Source organism: Canis lupus, chromosome 3 (assembly GCF_011100685.1).
Source record: "Canis lupus familiaris isolate Mischka breed German Shepherd chromosome 3, alternate assembly UU_Cfam_GSD_1.0, whole genome shotgun sequence".
NCBI lineage: Eukaryota > Metazoa > Chordata > Mammalia > Carnivora > Canidae > Canis > Canis lupus.
Genome location: NC_049224.1, coordinates 21555199 through 21567660, shown reverse-complemented (window position 1 = coordinate 21567660; position 12462 = coordinate 21555199). Strand labels below are relative to the sequence as shown.

At 34.3% G+C, this 12462-nt stretch overlaps 1 long non-coding RNA gene across 15 annotated transcripts in view; it reads right to left on the bottom strand.

Moving 5' to 3' along the window:
• Positions 1-12462, bottom strand: part of LOC102154812 — a 171804-nt gene that overhangs the window by 71197 nt on the left and 88145 nt on the right. For 14 of the 15 annotated variants that reach the window (XR_005356759.1, XR_005356763.1, XR_005356762.1 and 11 more), the window contains exons 3-6: positions 11876-11970; positions 11075-11222; positions 9978-10013; positions 7391-7554 (exon numbers count right to left, since the gene is read on the bottom strand). This is a non-coding gene — a long non-coding RNA (uncharacterized LOC102154812). The remainder of the gene's footprint in view (positions 1-7390; positions 7555-9977; positions 10014-11074; positions 11223-11875; positions 11971-12462) is intronic. The other variant, XR_005356768.1, reaches the window with a different exon arrangement.

Sequence of the window (12462 nt, the reverse complement as noted above, 5' to 3'; positions counted from 1 at the left end):
TACAAATAACCCAAGAATTTGCTAGGCCTCATCTGGAATGACATTCATGGGCCTCCTGAATTGGCAGATGAGGGTCTTCAACACAAAGAGACAGTAATTGTGAAAAAGGAGAACCTCAGCATTGATAATTGGGTAGGACTTGAAAGTGGTATAACCTAACCCTGTTGAACATTAAACATAATTCATTTTCTATAAAAGTTTTATTTTGAAATCTCATTATTTTTATGAAAACTATAAAGGTCAAAGGTCAAGTTGAACATAGTTTTATTGTCTCCATGTGCCTAGCTAATCAGAATAGAGATAAAAGGACACAAAGCAAAAAATCTCTTTAATTTTATTTAATAATAGCACATTGCTTTGTTTATTCCATAACCCTCTGGATCTGAGTACCAATCATGCAGAAAAAACTAAAAACTAAATTAAAATATTCTACATTCCATACCTAGCAATTTAATTTTTAAGGCTTTATAACCCAAAAATTGCTTAACTATTATATTTATATTTTAGCTTAGAATGAGTTTTCCAGAAAGGATCTCAGTAACATTAAATCTGATATTTATAATCTCAATTCGATTTTTTTTCTATGCTGTCTCTATATGAATTCTTGTTAACATTTCCTTCATTTGAGTTTTCTCTCTGTTCTTGGTACTAATGTTTGCTGGAAGCTATATGTCTCGAGCTCAGAGAATAATTCTACTTTCCTAAAATGCAATTCTCCACTCAGATGCAATATTTTGGTTTTGTCTTTTTATTTGATTTTTTATGTTTTCAATTTTCTGTTGTTTCAGCAGTTTTGTAAATTAAGCATGGTGCACCTATCCAGTCTCTTCATCAAGGTAGTCTCACTTAGCTAAATGGCCAGATAAGTGTGAATCCATTAGTAATCTTTCCCTATAGATGATACAGGTGATCATCATTTCCATACTAAGAGTTAATATGCTTAATTTAACAAATAAAAGTTCTGATAAATGGCATAAAGCCCCCAATCTCTCTAGATGGAGCCTCCAATGTACTTGTTTCACTCTTTTCATAAACCAGAAGTAGGATGGGGGTGTTAAACTATGGTCTTTTGTTTGTTTGTTTGTTTGTTTGTTTATATTGAGTTTAATATTGGGTTGTGCTTGATATAATCTCTCCCAAAAATTTAACTTTGAGTCCCTTCTAGGCTTCAATTAATCTCTGTATTCAGTATGTATCCATTCAACATATACTTAATAAGAAGCTACAATACATTAGTCACTGAACTCTAGTTATAAGTTTAAAAGAGGATAATGAACAAAGCATTCTGATGCTTTCAGTCTGGTGGAGAAGATAGACATTAATCAAATCATCAAAAAAATATTACTTTAGCCTGTCCCACCTCCTCTATCTTTCTTGGCTTTCCTGATTACTCTCCCTTGATTTCTCCTCTATCCCAAAAACCCCTTCACGTGCTATTTTTTCCTCTATCTATTTTCTAAAGTTGTGTCCTCAGCTTTTGTATCCTGCCTTTCTATACTCTCTCCACGAAGGAGTCAACACACCTCCTGACTTCAATTTTTATCTGTATGCTAAGGATTTAAAAAATTCTTTCTCTTTCTCAGATCTCTACTCCCTGCCCTACCCTGTAAGAACCACTAAGCCTCTGGCCAAATCTCGGAATCCATGTCCTCATCTCAAACCCACTTTCATTTAATAAACAGTCCAATATTACACAAATTATCTCCTTCTTCTCATTTCATCCCCTTAAATGCTTATTCTGTAATATTTCTAGAGCACCAAAATGATCATGCCACTTCATATCTAAAAGTCCCTAACAATGTCTAAGGACCTTACTATAACACACAGCTCAGATCACCTTCTTCTACTTCTCCATATACTAAAGTTCATTTTCGAAATATGCAGTAGCTTTTCATAATGCTACTTCATCCCATGGGCCATTTTGCTTAAAATGTCTTGCCTCCTTTTACCCAACATTTAAGACTTAATTCAAATAGTATGTGAAACCCAAGACTTCTAAGCAGAGTTAGTCACCTCTTTGTTATACCATTGTCCCGATGATATATTTACACTAAGTATCTGTCAGAATGCATTATGAGTTACAAACCATTTATAATGTCATTTATCTTGATGATATCACTATATAGTAGAAAACCTGAAAAAATAGTAGATGTTGAATAAGTATTTATTCAACATGGTTAAATAAGAGAATGCCTCTGTAGTGTGTGTATGTGTATTGAGGTGTTTTACAGTACAAATTACTTTGGAAGAATGGAAATTTCCTTTCTATTCTTTGGATGGAGAGAGAAGAACAAGAAAACAAGAAAGAGGAGAGAAAGCATTGAGTAAAATACTTTTTTACAGAAATCAAAAGTTGGGCAGCCCCAGTGGCACAGTGGTTTAGCGCCGCCTGCAGCCTAGTGCGTGATCCTGGAGACCCTGGATCAAGTCCCACGTCAGGCTCTCTGCATGGAGGCTGCTTCTCCCTCTGCCTGTGTCTCTGCCCACCTCCCCCCCTTGTCTCTATGAATGAATGAATGAATGAATAAATAAATAATCTTTAAAAAAAGAAATCAAAAGTAAAAATTTTAAATAGAACTTATTTACTGATGATGTTTCAAATAGAATAAGGGGTTATTAATCACAGATTTAGAATTAGCCTCTATTTTGATAGACTTAGGATTAGATTTGCTCACCAATGAGAAGAAATCATAATAGCTGTGGTATAAATAATTTTTTACTGATGTATTTGAGAGTGAGCACGAGAGGGAGGAGGGGCAGAGGGAGAAGCAGACTCCCCACTGAGTGGGTAGCTCAATGTGGGACTCAATGTCAGGACCCCGAGATCATGACCTGAGCCCCCAAGGCAGGTGCTTCACTGACTGAACTACCCTGGTGCCCCCATATAAATAATTTTAAAGTTGATTCCTTTCCGTTAGAGAAAGTCTAAGCTGAACAGCCCTTCACAGCATCAGAGAACATGTTTCCTTTAGTCTTGTTGCTCTGTAACATGTAGCTTCAGCTTCGCTCTCCAAAACAGCATATGTATATTCCAAAAAACAGTATAGAAGGAGTGAAGAAGCATTGAACAAAGGTTATGTGAATATTATTTCCTAAAGAAGACTCCCAGATATTATGTAATCCTTCCGCTTGCCTCCTTTAACCTAATTCTATGGCTACTGGAAGGCGAGGAAATGAGATCTTTGTTTTGGTCTCATGTTTCCAGCCAAAACTCTGTAGACATAGAAGGACAGAAGAATAGATATGGACTGCTGGTGATTTGGTTTGCCTCTTTGTCTTTCAGGCTTTATCCAAGATATTGTAGCACACACTGATCACTCAGTGAATATTTGTTATTATATTTACTCTCCACCTTGACATCATTTGCCAGTTCTCCCATATCCAGACAAAATGGATACTTCTCAAATTACTCCCCAGCTATATGTTAAGAGTATTCAATGTTGCAGCCTCTATCAGGCCTTGACTAATACCTGAACTATGCCTTGAAGCTATTAAAATAATGACTAAATTTCTAATGGCCCATGATACACTTAGGGTTGTCTAACATCACCAAAGAGTTGCTGAGCTACTAGTTGACTTAATTAAATGATATTAATGTTATGACTTCACTTTTTATTGAGAGAGATGAACTCAATTATGACTCTTAAATCTCAAGGCTTCATGGAGGAAATTTGCATTTCGCAGAAGCGTTTTGAACTTTAATCTCCAAATCACTGGCCATACCATTCCAAATTACTGCACCAAAACCAACCTTAGGAAGTCCTCATATTTCTAGTGGGGTTTAAAAAATTGTTATACTTCCTTGATTGACAATGCTTGTGTTTTTTAATTCCCCTGCCAGTAGCTAACATTTATAGAGTGCCCTCTAGATAGGTGAGTCATGTGGGAGAGTTCTGAGACCCTTTACTTATGGGACAAGACCAAGGGCTACTGGCAGACAAGATAACTTTCATAGCTCCTTGTTTGCCAGAAATGATTGTGCACAGTCTCTTGCCCAGATTACTGAGAGCATGTTATACAGGTCCTAAGGTACTGCTCCCTTTCCTCTGTAACCTTAACTGTAGTGATCTCAGTGTTAAATGTTACAAAGTTGTCCTGGAGTTTTATTAATGAACCTATCAGCTAAATTATAGTGATCATTAAAACTGCCAGTTAGTGTCAAAATGTTTTGACTATCAAATTTAGAGAGATTAATCATTCTTTTAAATATGCTCTGCTGGCAACCTTATTATTTTTTCTGGTCCAAGATGTCAATTTAGTACAGCTTCCGTTTCTTCTATTTTGCAGGCTGGTAATTAAATGAAGGACAAGTGGGTAGAGCCAACCATTTTGGGGAAATTTTTAAAATAAGTTAATGATCCATTCCTTAAGCATTAGAAACTGAAGGTGAGTCACTAAAGCTCATGACATTTATAATCAGTATTTGCAAAGAGCATCAGGTAATCAGAGCAGAAGAACAGAGTTAAAGGCAGTTCAGACTGGGACATACATTTCAGAGGGTGAGTTTTGCCACCAAATTGTCAGTGACATCTTGTTCAAAAGAAAAGGGAATTTTCAAAATGTTATAAAGTGATAAAAGTCAGAAGATGTTTGATAAGTTGAAGAAGTATGAAAATATTGACTGAGAGGGCAGGTTTTGTTATAAAATTGACAGGGACCTCAAGATATGTTTGACATGATTGAATTGGGTTATATAAAGTGACACATCTTACTGCCTTACTTCTTTTTCTGATCAAAATTGAGACTTAGTAAATTGTATCATTTTTGCTTGCTTCTGCCCTGTCTCTCACTACTGCCACAAAATCCGTGATGCTTGCTTTAATTTTTCAAAGCATTACCAGGATTTATTTTTTAAATCTAAAGAATTGTGTAAAGTGACTACTCAAGCACTTGCTAGAGTTACAAGAAATACTATTCACTTAAAGAGGAAAAAAAATCACCTTTAATTTCTTAGTAGCAGAACATGGTCCCCAGTTAGTGAATTGATTTATATAAAGCAGGGACAACTGTGTACCTAGTTTTGCCCTTTCTGATGGCAAAATCTACAATCTTAATTGTCAAAGTGACAAAATATTCTTCAAATGGCCCCTTGTGCCCACTTCAATGAGGGAAGTGATGCATTTAAAAACAATAATGTATTCCAGTCATCCATGTTTATCATTTAAATTTTTTTAAGTCATCTTGTAACTTATTCACAAGAGACACAGAGAGAGGCAAAGACATAGGCAGAGGGAGAAGCAGACTCCCCATGGGGAGCCTGATGTGGGACTCGATCCCAGGACCCCAGGATCATGCCCTGAGTCAAAGGCAGATGCTTGACCATTGAGCCACCCAGGACCCCTATCATTTAAATAATTTTTGATGAAAATGATAAACTTATACAAAAATGTACTTAGAATTCAAAATCTGAATCCACTACTATAGTTCACCTGCTTTGATTTTAGAAGTCAAAAGATTAAAGACAAATGGTTTTCAGCCTTAGAGCTATAGACATTGGATAGAAAGGCAAAATCAGAGCTCTGATGGAGTACTTAGTAACCCTAGATGAAGTCTATGCAGGCTATCCTTTCTGACATACTCTAAGTTTTCCCTGGAGGTTCAAGAGTGTGTGTGTGTGTGGGGGGGGGGGGGGTGTGGGTGTGTGTGTATACACATATATAAATAATAATATATACACATATAAATAATATATTTGTATTTATATTTATATAAAGCAATTGCATCCAAGATTGCTGCATTTCCCACTTCCCAGCTCTGTTCTTTCTCATCCTTTGGTGTTTACTTTGGATTATATGCAGGACAGGCAGGAGGTGTGAAGGCATTAAGGTGTGAGTCATGTAACGTTCATCTACTTTCCCTTCCTTCCTTCTGCTCCAATCTAAGTTTGAACAGCAAGCAAAGAAAAGAATCCACATTTGCCTAATGTCTTTTATGAACTGGTACTGGGCTCAATACTTTACACATGTGATTTTATTTTATTTTTCCATAACAGTACTATTGTTCCTATTTTATAGGTGAGGAAATGTAGATTCATAGAGGTTAAGTAATTTTTTCAAGGTCACTGACTGGGGAAATGAGGAAGTTGGGCTGCCCAATTCTTTCCATTCAGTACACCATTACTAATACCCATCTCATCTGGACCTAAGAGTTATTTCAGGTTCAGGTTAGTGGTGATGCCAAGATGTATGAAGCATTATTGATTTACCTACTTGTCATTACTTTGATATACAAGCAGAACAAATTTTCTATAATAGAAAGTTAAGAAGTTTAATATTTATTGTAAGTATTCAGATCTATATTTAGCATTAAGACATTTATGTGAGTAGTAATTCTGTTACAACATGCAACTAACTAATCCATATTATAAATCACTTGAAGTTTTTGTAGGTCAATTATAAACTTTATATTCCATTTTCAATATATTTGATGTGTATTTTTAAATATTTGCAGAATATTTCTCTTCTTTGACACATTCTGGTCAACATTCAAGCTAATTTTATAATCTCATAAATATATTAGAACCTTTCATATTAGGCCTTATTCTGTTGCGTACTTCATTGGGATTCTGACTCAAGCATTTCTTTGACTGGAAATTGTCAAATACTACAGTTAATGATGCAGAACAATACCTCAAGTCAATACTTTATGCAACTACTCACCATTTAGAAGGAACTGTGGTGACCTAATTTTACCACTATTTCACTAGGAACACAGTAGCTATGGGATAACCTAACATGCTTTGCACTCATTCATTCACAAAATTCTTCTACCTCAGAGTAATTCATTCAGGATTTTTGTACTCCATAACTGTTTTGACAGTAACAAACACTCATTCTGTGTAGGAGCATGCCTATCTTGCAACATAATACTTTAATGTTGTTTGTTAACTTGAGCCCATGGATGAACAAGTGGCTTTGTTCTTATAGATTCCATTTTGTTGGAGGAAGGGGTTTGGAAAAGACTTCAGAAAAGGTATTAATGATGAGTAGGAGGTCATCAAAATAAATATAATTGAAAATCTACTACTGAAAATCTAGACAACTGAGCTGAATCACTGACAAAAAGTTATCAGTAAGACACAGCAAAGCTTTAACCAATACCTTTTCTGTGTGTTAGTGAGGTTGAGTAGGAACAGAGCTGAATGTAGTAGGTCAGAGCCTACAGGGCCTTCAGCATTCCTCAGCTGGCTGGAATTACTGAAGACATGAACATAAGACAACCCTGAATCTAGAATATAAGTTCCATGAGAGTGACTAGAACAATTCCTGACATATAGCAGATTATTTATAAAAGATGATGCATAAATGCCATGATAATTTGGCATAAGAATTGTAAAGTACTCACAAGCCCTTCTATTTGGTTTTTAGCAAACATCTATATTTTTTCCTACCTGTCCTCTTATCTCATGTCCAAAGAGGAAATCATTAAGAGATAGAGCTGCCCTCTTCTTAGACTCCTTTTTCCTTGTAGATTCCTATATTTCTTTCTTCTTTCATGAGACCGATGCAGCAGTAGATAGATCTGAGGAGGAGAGACTCTACCTGTACGTGTGGCCTTAGAAGACCCCAGAAATGAGGAAAAAACTCATTATCCTTCTGTCCTTATTCTAGTTGTCTTTTCATTGCATGTCTTTCTCTAAACCTCATAGTATTTCTATAAGAGACAAGCTTAGAGGTCGGGTACTAGAAACCCCTAATGAGCCTCATGGTGCAGCTTTTGTTCTCTAAAACATGAAATTTGGAACTGAAATCTCTCTTTGCCTGGCCTTGTCTCTCTTCATGGGTCTTATGGGAGTGACTTCTCATTAAGGCTCAAACCAAACAGCAATTCATGACCCTCATGGTAGATTTGATGAGAACAAACTAAAGGCAGGAAAGGCATTTCCAATGAGAAGGATGAGAGGCAAACATTACCAGACAGAAAATTAATATCAAAAATCCAAAAAAAAATCCAGAAAATTAATAATGAGATTGATAGAGAATCCATAGAAGGTACAAAATAAGTCTTAAAGCCCTAAGAATGCAAGGATCAACTGCATTTATGCATGCCTATTCTGTAACATTGAATTTGTAAGTCAACCCTGCATACTACATACATATGCTCAACACACACATATGCATAGAATACAGATTTTGTAAGTACTCTGTGCTAGTAAGTAAATTAAGATAATGGGGGGAAACAAACTTTTTAGGTTCTGGGCTATCATCTAACATAATAATGTTCTCTCTGCTTATAGATTCTGCATGTACATTAATGCTTTTATATCAAGTTCTGATAAATATGCACTCTTTTCATTCCTATGTTTTGTTTAAATTTTCTCACTGTGAAATTTATAGTTCAGAAATATCAAATTACTTTTAATCCCTCCCAATACACACACACACACACACACACACACGGCTATAAACTCTGTAAGGTCAAAGATTGTGTAACTTACTCATTTGTATATTCCCAGTGCCTAAAATAATATTCGGTACATCTTCAATAAAATAAAGGTATAACAGGTAAGGGCAGAACAGCTGTTTGAGTAGAGATAGCAACCCCAAAAACAAAACAAAACAAAACAAAACAAAACAAAAAACAAAAAAAAAAGTAACTAACTATTACTTCCTGTTGAGTAGTTCAGAGGAAGTATAGGCCATTAAGGCATGCCAATTTCAGTTCCTTTTCCCTACAAATCAAGTAGCAATGGCCTCGGGTATCAGAGAGCTTTCTCCTGATATTTTACAGAAAGAAAGTAAAGCAATTTGGTGTTCATCTCTATTTTCTTAATCTTTTTTAGTAAGCATATTTCATTGCAACCTTTCCTTCTGTTATCCAAATCATCACCATCTCTTTGTGCTTCGTTCCTTGTCAGTTTTCTATCTCATTTATTTTCTTGTCTCTCTATTAAATTTTCTATTAGTTTCCTTAATTTACAATCTTCAGCATTTAGGCTCACCCTGACTCCAACCAAAGCTGATTAAGATAGGATTTCTCTTCATTCATGTTTTACTCTTTTTTTTCCACACACCTCTCCTTTGCTCCTTAAATAAATGTACATTACTAGTTACTATATTTCTAGTTTTGAGATCTTCTCTAGATATATTTACTTGCACATTCTTACCTGAATATTTAGAAATTGTTGTATTCTTCTAACAGAATTAGCCCACATCCTCTACTTTCAACTGTGTCTTATTTATATACATTATTTTTCAACTTGCCATTTTATTCTGAATTCTGATATTGTTTTTCATATTGTTATTGTCTTCCCAACCACTCAAACTGGTGATAAAAGTATGTTCAATGATCATAATTTTCATTTAAGTACCCAAGGCACTCATGTCATTATCAGATGATTCTCAAATTATCAGATTGTATAGATTTCTTTTCAATCATTCTGTTCACATCCCGCCTGATGTCCAACTGCTAATAATAGTCAACGTATTATTCCTAGTCAGATCCCATCATGATGAATTCTAAAGGGATGCTCACACTCCTCCATAACATTAGAAATCCATTGCACTGGGTTGCATATTGCTTGTATGAAGGAGTCACAAGTCCTATTTCCTCACTTTAACCAGCCAAATATCATACTTTTCTTTCCATTGGGGCTAAAAGTACTAAACCATAGCTATCGCCTTTCTAAGTTTAAGAATCCAATTGACAGATAGATTTGGGTTAAGGTTGTCAGATTTAGTAAATAAAAATACAGAATGCCAAGTTAAATTTGAATTTCAGAATAACAACTTTTTAGTATAACCCATATGATATCTAGTGTATATATACATATATATAGTAAAAAAATGTTTATTTTTATCTTTATCTACAATTTAAGTGTTGAATAATTTTTAGTATTTGTTCTAAATATCTCATGATATACTAAAAATTATTTGTTGTTATTCTGAAATTCAAATTTAAGTAGGTGTCCTATATTATCTCTGGCAACTGTAACTGTGGTGTATTCTCAGAGTTGAATTAGACATGAAGTAACTTACACTGTCTGGAAAGCATCATGACAGCCACAAAGGAAGCTATGGGAAAGAAACAAAACCCTGAATTTTTGTTGTTGTTTAGCTGTATGTAGTTGACATACAATATTATATTAGTTTCAGGTATACAACATAGTGATTCAACATTTATATACATTACAAAGTGATCATCACGATAAATCTAGCTACCATCTGTCACCATAGAAAGTTGTTACATATTATTAACTATATTCCCTATGCTTTACAAAATCCTAGATTTTTTGAAAGCTTAAACATAAGGCTAGACATTCACTGATTTGGGATGCTAGATTTAATTTTATTTCAAAAAAAGAAGACTACAGGGTTTCCAAAACTTGTTTTGGCCTGTTTATATATGCTTGTGTTTGTGTATATCTACATATACCATCTTAATACCATAGCTTATTTCCCTGAACAGCTTGTTATAATCATAGATCAGTTTCATTTGGCATATGCTAAATATCTATAATTATTTTTTATAAAGGAAATATTTATGAATAACCAGTTCTGAAGGCAAAAGAATATTGTGTAGTATCTTTGCAGAGTCAAGTTGTTTGATGTTGCATTGACACACTGTGACGTTTTTGGGTCAAGCAGAAAAATCTGTATTTGCTCCCTGACAGATATTATTACTATGTTCACAGATCCAGGAGAAACCCATCATTTAGAGCTTCAACTTGGCTTCCAAAAAAGAGACATGTAATTTAGCCAAAAACTAGGAGAATGGGAGCAGTTCTAGTTCTTCAAACTCTTCTGCTACATTTGAATGAACTTTCAGCACTAATTTCCACCAGAAATTTTTAACATCCAAATACCAATTACTGGTTACAGTATCTGCTCTGTGATTCGGTTCAGATAACATATTCCAACATATGCTTATCATAGAAAGCAGATACAATTAGATGAGGTAAACAGGAGGTGGGGTTATTTAACTTATCTCTAGGAAATTAAAAGGGAGAATGAAAGGATAGGGATACCTACTTTTCCAAACAAACATATTTGACAGAATTGGCTCTGAGTGAGAGATGCCACAATTCCCACTGGTAAAGAAAATAATGTCATGAACATTGATTCATAAAACTAACCTTGTGTTCAAAAGGATCAGGGTTGGATAACTGGCAAATGCATCCGCTTCCTTGGTGGAGTCACAGCTGAGAAGCTTAGCTTAGTTCAGATACTTGTAGAAATAAGAGTTCATGGGGCCAGATTAGCACAGTCCACGATAAACTATACCTACAAAAATTCCAAATTTTATGTGTCAAGGATAAAAGAAAAATGTTTGTTTATATAGCTGGCTATTTAGTTATGAATTTTTTGCTCTCAAAATATACAATTGAATTTACACACTTAAAAATGACCAAATAATTTATTGTCAGACTATGAAAATTTACAGATAACAAATGCTAAACCAGAGAGAATTAGTGGACAGCAGGTATAAATTAGAACTATTCTGTGCAAACACTAGGGTATACACACTCAGATCTGTGTATATATATATATATAATAACAAATAGCTACAAAATTATTTTAAGTGCATACAATGGACAAAACCACAAGGCAATCTTCATTACAGCCACAAAGTCATGAAACACAGAATGAGAATCTGGATCTACACAGTCTGCATACACAGCTCACACTCTAAATAATAACATATGTGAATCTAGAATTAACTAAATTAATATTAACTTAATAACTGAATATTCAGTGTAATAACATATTCAATCACATAGTATAATGAACTAAATAATAAGTATTCAAAAATTTAAGTACAGACCTCCTTTCTAAAGGCAATGACTATATTATTGTCATGTTACAAATGTGGCAAGTTGACTCTGGGAACAAGGTACTCAAATTGGAACCCTGACCACCACCTGTACCAGATTCACCTGGGTACTTATGAAAATTCAGATTCTGGAGTCCCACCCGATACTTTATGAAGAATTCCACTTGCTTTTATGCATGTAGAGTTTAAGAATGTTTCCTAGAAGACAGAAGCAAGAGTGAATTGGTGACATTGAATTTATGTATTTATGTTGGGTTTTTTTTTCTCTGTAACCTGTTGAGTACTCAAAAACAATTATGCTAATTTCTTCTCAATTAATTAAAAATACTCTCTTCTACCCAGCAGCTCACTAGATAAGGTTTTCTTATAAAGATATTTTAAATTTTAATATGAACAATATATAATTTGATATAGAAATTACTTAAGTCATTGCTACAAAACAACTGAAAACATTGAAGAAATTATTTTTTAATTTCTTCATCTGCACTAAAAAAAGCTAAGCTTATAGATAATTTTCTTAATTGTATCTAAAAAAGCCAAAATGTCTCAGTTGTATTAGCACTCATCATTATTCATGGGACTTAAAACAATTTATTAAATGCATTATTCTTTTTGATTAATTTTGAGACTATCACAATTAGTGCACTAAAACATAATGCCTTTATTTTTTCAAAATAATATTTGCTTGTC